This window comes from Bidens hawaiensis, unplaced genomic scaffold (assembly GCF_021521415.1).
Source record: "Bidens hawaiensis isolate Kalapana, Puna unplaced genomic scaffold, B.hawaiensis_p1.1 tig00003307_1, whole genome shotgun sequence".
Lineage (NCBI taxonomy): Eukaryota > Viridiplantae > Streptophyta > Magnoliopsida > Asterales > Asteraceae > Bidens > Bidens hawaiensis.
Window position 1 is genome coordinate 1,440,618 of NW_027491184.1, and position 7,705 is coordinate 1,448,322.

The window sequence follows — 7,705 nt, forward strand, 5'->3', positions numbered from 1 at the left end:
GATGAAGTTCAGTGACTTTGCCAAGTGGAAACCTCGGTTTCGTGCGCATTTGGGATCTGTTCATCCTGATTGTTCTTACTGTCTTGATGAAGTTTATGTGGCACCAATGATTGGTGATGATACTATTGGGTATACTCCTAAAGCTGTTTCTCAATAATCAAAAGAAGAGAAGAAAGCTTTAGAAATCGAGATAAAAGCCTATTCTACTCTGACTATGGCATTACCAGAAAAAATCTTTCATCAAGTTGGTAGTAACAAGAGATGTGCGTCTTTATTTCAACATCTGCGTATGAGAAGCATGGGAAAGACAGCTGAGAGTAAGAAAGTGATGCTCAAGTTTCAGTTTCAAAACTTTAATCTATTGAAGGGAGAAACAGTTGAAGAGATGACTACAAGATTTAGTCATTTAATTGCTGAAATGGACAAGATTATAATGGAAATTTCTGAAAGGGAAAAAATTGACACTATTAAAAGTGTGCTTCCAAGTTCTTACTTAACATTTCTAATGGTCTTGAAAGAAAATGACTATTTTTGAGTGAAGACTTGACGGCACTTGAATTTCTACAAAAGATCGAAGCTAGAGAATACGATCTTAAGTCTCAAAAATCCTCCAAAGAAAATCAGGATCCAGCTTTCTATGGTGGAAGTATGCCTCTTAGTTCAACGATCTCTCAAATCACTACTTTTCTTACTCATGCTGCAAGTGAAAAAGAATCAACTGTGTTTAATGATCCAAAAGTTTGTTTCTACTCTGCTGGTAATTCGGGTGGTTTTGGAAGTTCAACTAATACAAATCCATTTGCTACACCACCTAGTGTTAATATGAAGGAAGCTGAGCAAAACTTTGCTTTTCTGACAGCTTTTATGTCTTCATATGAAAACTTAGTGAGTAGTAAGATTGCCACAAGTGATTTAACAGATGAGGACTATGATCAGATAGATCCAGATGTTCTAGAAATCATGGATTTAAAATGGAATATGGCTATGATCGTTTGTAAAGTTAAAAGATTCATGCAGAGAACTGGAAAAGATCTTCCAGCTTTAAACAAGAAGTTGGATTTTGACAAATTAAAAGTAAAGTGTTATAATTGTCAAGAATTTGGGCATTTCGCAAAGGAATGTGACAAACCAAGGAAAGAATACGCTGGTTCTTGTGGTCAAAATCAAAATGCTTCTACACCACGAGGAAGTGATGCTGAAAAGAAATCATCTTCTTCTACAACACAAGCAAGGTTAGCAGATGGAACTGACTGGTCACAATGGTTAATATGCAATGATGTTCAAGAAAATTTGGTTATGTTTGGATTACACAATGATTGTCAAGATGCAACTGCTAGTGAGATGTCTTTCGATAACGATTCTGGATCTGATTCTGACGACTCTCGCGACAAGTCTTCCGAATCAATGTTTGCTTGCATGGCCAAGATCAATGAGGTTAGTAAATCTATTTCTTCTACTTCATTTGTTAAAACATCATGTGTTGACTGCGAATCTAACAAATCTAAGTTAGAAGCATTGAAAAATCAAAATGATAATCTAATAAGAGAAATTGCTTCTCTTAAGGATACTTATCGACAAACGCTTGAGTTTCAAATGAGATCTCGAGAAAAGATTGACGCATTGTCGACAAGTAACCACGATCTCAAAGCCGAGTTATCTGTGAAAATGACAATTAATGACCAAAAGTTTCAGGAAATTTTGAATCATCGTTCTAAGATAACTGAGCTTGAGAATGAGGTTCTTGAGTTGAAGAACAAGTTGGGTAAATTTAGAAATTCATCTATTCTGTTGAATGAAATCATTGAGGTATCTGGAAAACAAAAAGATTCCAAGAAAGGTATTGGTTTTGTTGAAATTCCACCACCTTTCTATAATGATTATAAAATTAATCCTTTCGCAAGAAAAGAAGAGGATTTGATTCAAAAGGAATGTGTGATTCTTGAAAAACCTAAAATTGTCAAACCCCAAGTTGCTCCTCAAAAACCTCATATGGAAAGTAAAAAGGTCTTTGTTGAAAATGTTGACAAAGTGATTATTGAAGATGTGTTTGAACCTGAGATAATACACAAGAATAAGAACATTCCTAGTTCTAATCATATTCTTTGCGAACCTCAAGAGTTTGAGGAAGCTGTGTATGGTTCATTCAAATCTCAAGTGAACAAGGAAGAAACTGTGAAAACCAAACCAGTGAGGGCAAAGAAGTCAGTTAAACCAAAAATTTCTGATGAGGATTTAATGCGTTTCATTAATCCTCCGAGTTCTAAGTCTTCATCGGCTAGAGTTTTTAAGTTAAAAGGAATGGATACGATGTTCACTGAAAAAGATATTCCCATAAGTATTATCAAACCTGAACTTATTGAGAGTGTTTTTGTCAATGAAACTTCAAAAATTCAAGAACTTGAACGTGTGTATGCTCAAGCAAAAACATCAGTTCAATCTAACCCACTGACTAAGGCAAAACAACTTTTAAAACAAGCTAAGAAAATTAGCTTTGTGAAATCAACTGGGACAGATACACTAAAAAGTTTTTCGAACTGTTCTAATTTAGATTTTTACTTGAAGAAGAAATCTGAACTATCTGATGAGTTTGCTAAGAGCATGACTAAAAATGTGAGTCATCATTAAACTTCTGGTTAATTCATTCCAAATACCTCGCAACAACATCGTGTAGACATGCAAAGTTGTTTCTTATGCGGTCAACTTGGTCATGTTGTGAGGGATTGAAGTCAGAAGTATCAGCAGAATCTTCATCCTTTTATCAAGGACCATTCCAAACCGATTCCTGTGGTAAAGGAGATTTTGAAACGACCTGTGTCGTATGCTGATGATACTCATATTTTGTTCTCTAATGTGAATCCTCGTAAGGTGGTTCATGTTAATGAGACTCATGGTCAAGTTAAATACAAGTTTATTCCAACTGCTCCTTTGTGTAAGAATGCAAATTCAAATGTGGTTCAGGCAGCGTATCTAAGACGAAAGTCAAAGAAACCTGCAACTTATTCACAAGTTGCTGAACAACAGGTGAAATCTGTTCAAGTTAATGATCAAAGAGAAAACCAAAAGGTGCCCAAGACTAAGGCCTGGGCTGCCTTTTTGAACTAATCACTTTGGTTGGTGTGTAGGGTTCATCCAAGACCATTTCTGGTGAAAACTGGATTACGGACAGCGAATGTTCTCGTTATATCACTGGGAATCTCGACCTATTAACCAACGTAAGAAATATTCAAGGGGGTTATGTAGCGTTTGCTGGGAATTCTGGGGGCATGATCACACAATAAGGTGAAGTTTCAAATGGTCACATTACGTTTGAGAAAGTAAATTATTGTGATAAAGTTCATCATAACTTATTGAGTGTGTCACAGATTTGTGATAAAAAGTACACTACGATATTTACTGACAAAGAATGTCTTATCTTGAAACCGGGTTATTTTATTCCCGAGGACATGGTTGTCATTCGATCACCACGATCAAATGATATTTATGTCTTAAATATGAGTTCTAAGGTATCCACATCGATCGAAACATGTTTTGTCTCGAAAGCAACCGAGAAAGACTCGATTCTATGGCATCGTAGAATGGGTCACATACATGTCAGAAAGATGAATTATTTAATGGCAAATGACTTAGTTGAGGGTGTCACATTAAAGAATTTTAAGTTATCCGATCACTGCGTTGCATGCAAAAAGGGCAAGCAGAAGAAGAAGACACATCCCTCTAAGTTATTGAATTCCATTGATACTCCTCTTGAACTACTTCATATGGATTTGTTTGGTCCAGTGAATCGTGCGAGTATTTCTGGGGATTGGTATTGTCTTGTAGTGACTGATGATTATTCAAGATACTCTTGGGTGTTATTTATGAGTTCGAAGGATCAAACACCAGTTTTGGTACAAAACCTTATTACTAAGATCGAATCACTGTATAAACAAAAGGTGAGGAGAACCCGAAGTGAATTCAAAAACACTATATTGGATTTCTTTTGTATTCAAAAGGGAATTCACCGAGAATATAGTGCACCTTATGTACCTCAACAAAACGGTGTTGCTGAACGGAAAAATAGAACTCTGATTGAAGCTGCACGCACAATGCTCGCTGATTCTAAGCTTCCTATCCAATTCTGGAATGAGGCAGTGAATACAGCTTGTTATACGCTTAATCGAGTTCTAACTGTGAAACGACTCAAGAAGACAAGCTACGAGATCTTAGATAATAGAAAAGCTAATTTAAAGTACCTGGAACCATTTGGGTGTCCGTGTACAATGTTGAAGAAGGATTCGGGTAAATTTGAAGAAAAAGCTATCGAAGGGTATTTCTTGGGATATGCATCTCCAAAGAAAAGGGTTTTTAATTTCACATCTGGTTGTGTTGAAGAATGGTACCATGTGGACTGTCAAAAGTACACAACTCCTCCTCAAAGGAAAGGTCCAGACTGGATGTTTGACTATGATAGTTTATTTAATTCATTTACTCGTTTGACTAAACACATCGACGAAGATCTGGTTCGAGCATACTTTGAAGATCATTTGACCATTCCAAGATTTTCATGTTCTAATGATGTTGAAGCTCAACCAGATGCTCCAACTGAAGAACCTCAAGTTGTTTCTCCAGTTGTTATTGATAATGTTTCTACTTCTTCTGATGATGATCAAACTGAAGATCAAGTTATTGATCTTGACAGTGATAATGTTTCATCTCCCGAGTTAGGTGAACATTACACTAACTTATTTGATAATGTTATTGTTCCTGAGAATCCCACTCTTCGGGTTCATGGATATCATCCACAGGAAAACATCATTGGCGAACTTGATGTGGGCGTTTGTACACGTCATCTTGCTTTTTCAAGTGATAATAATATATTGTGTGCTTACACTAACTTACATTCTACGGGAATTGTAAATCTTGTTAAATTCTCTTTCTTTCTATCTCAAGTTGAGCCAACGACAGCTCGTAAGGCACTTGAAGATCCTTCTTGGGTAGAAGCTATGCAAGAAGAATTACAACAATTTGCTTGTTTGGGTGTTTGGGACGTAATAGACAAACCTGCTAGAGTCGAGAAAGCAATTCCGACTAAGTGGGTATATAAGTGTAAGAAGGATGATCGTGGGGTAATTGTGATAAACAAGGCACGTCTAGTGGTGCAAGGTTTTCATCAGCAAGAGGGTATTGATTACACAGAGGTATATGCTCCAGTTGCAAGATTAGAGTTGATTTGAATCTTCCTGGCATATGCAGCTTATAAGAATATCAAGGTCTATCAAATTATTGTTAAAAGTACTTTTCTCAATGGTGAATTACACGAGGAAGTGTTTGTTTTACAGCCTCCTGGTTTTGAAGATCCTGATTATCCGGACCGTGTTTACCGATTAAACAAGGCCTTGTATGGTCTACATCAAGCCCCGAGAGCTTGGTATGGCATGCTCGCCGACCATCTGACTGATAATGGCTTCAAACGAGGGACTGTCGACTGCACTTTATTTCATAAAACTGTTAGTGACGATCTTCTCCTAGTCCAGATTTATGTCGACGATATTATTTTTGGGTCTACAAACGACACATTGTGTAAGCAGTTCGAGAAGTCCATGCAAACAAAGTTCGAGATGAGCTCGATGGGAGAGATGAATTTCTTTTTAGGGTTGCAGGTTCACCAGTCTGCTCACGGAATTTTTATTCACCAGACTAAGTATGTGAACGAAGTCTTGAGCCGATTCAAGATTTCTGCCGGAAAAATCCCTTCTACTCCTCTTCCAGTAGGGCACAATTTATCACCGGATGAATTGGAGGATTCCGTTGATCCTACCCTTTATCATGCCATGATCGGTTCTTTAATGTATTTAACGGCTTCTCGCCCTGATATTATGTTTGGTGTTTGCCTTTGTGCTAGGTATCAAACAAGTCCACGAGTGACTCACCTAGCTGCAGTCAAGAGAATTCTTCAGTATTTGAGGGGAAATCCAGACATCGGGTTGTGGTACCCCAAGGATGATACTTTAGATCTTACTGCCTATTCAGACTCGGACTATGGTGGTTGAAAGATCAACTTCAAATCAACGACTGCAGGATGTCAATTTTTAGGAAACCGGCTTGTTTCCTGACAGTGTAAGAAGCAGACAACGGTCTCCACTTCAACCGCCGAAGCTGAGTATGTTGCAGCCTCGAGTTGCTGTTCCCAGGTTTTATGGATACAACAACATCTTCGCGACTAAGGTTTGAAGTTTCTTACTACTCCCATCTTGATTGATAATTCTGCTACTATTAGTATCACCAAGAATCCCGTACAACATTCTAAAACGAAACATATCGAAATTCGATATCATTTTATACGGGATTGCTATGAAAAGAAATTAATCAATCTTGAGAAAGTGCACACTAATTTTCAGAAAGCCGATCTGTTTACTAAAGCTTTTGACAAAACGCGTTTTAAATTTTTGCTTGATTTAAATGGATTGAAGACCCTCGCTGATATCCTTAAACAAGGATGACTATCTTTATTTTTCTTTTAAATTTATTTTGGTTTTAGGGGGTGAATATCTAGAAAATACAAAAAGAGTGTTTTTTCGTTTGTATAGATAAAATCCAAAAACATTAAAAAATTTCAAAATTCAAAAATATTTTGATCTCTGTTCGTTAATGTTTTTCTTTTAAATATTTAGAAAAACCAAAAACATTTTAAAATTTTGAAAAACCAAAAAGAATGTGATTTATGTATGTACAGAAAAATCCGAAAATCCAAAAAGCTTGTGATGTTTATTTTGTTTATAAGAAAATTGAAAAAGACAAAAATATTGTGTTTTTAAAGTTTGTATAGAGAAAAACCAAAAAGATTTTTGCAGGCGTTTTTTGATTATTTTCTAGCTGAAAATTATGTCGGATATTTATGTTTGTGAAGCATGCTTGCATGTCTTGGTCATATTATTCACTTGTGAATTGATGGTTAGCCATTTATTTATAAACTTAAGTTAACTGGGGCGATTAAATTTATCTTTTCTTTATTTTATGCTCCTCAAACTTTTGAGTTTTTGAAGCAAAAAGAGAACATGATAGTACATTGATTATCTTGACCCAAAATCTAGCAAAAAGTGAGCTTAAAAGACTGTGTGCTTAATTGCATTAGTGCATTGGTAGGTCTTAAAACAACCAGTAGAGTAAAGTATGCGATATAAACATAAAGAAACGCCAAATTGAAAGGGGTGTAGTCTCTAGCAAAAGTCTCGGTGAGGATGGCAGAAATGTAATAACCAGTCATACTCAAGCCTTATATTTGTTGATCACCCAAAAATAAAATAAAGCAAATAACAAGCGTTAGGATTCTGGAAACTGTGAGTCTTTATGCGGCTTAACCGTCTGGGTATTCAAAAGCATGAATATTTCACTCGCTTTCTAGAGCAAACACAAAGTCATTAAACTTGATCACCGCTGTACCTCGTACAATTTAAATTACTGACTTGATCAAAATCCGCTGTTAGTCATACAATTGTTCCTCCCTTGCGTGCGTCTTAATACCAATAAGAAACGGACCCCAGGGGATACAATGTATGTAAACCGAGAGATGGACTCGTGCATACTCACTCACAGTAAAGGAAACTTGATGCATTGCTCAAAATTTCAAAATTGGTATCAAAAATTTTGATCAACAATATAATAGTTTAAGTCAAGTTGGGGTGATTTGGCAAAAATCAAATTAAGCTTGAACCGATATTAGGGGCTG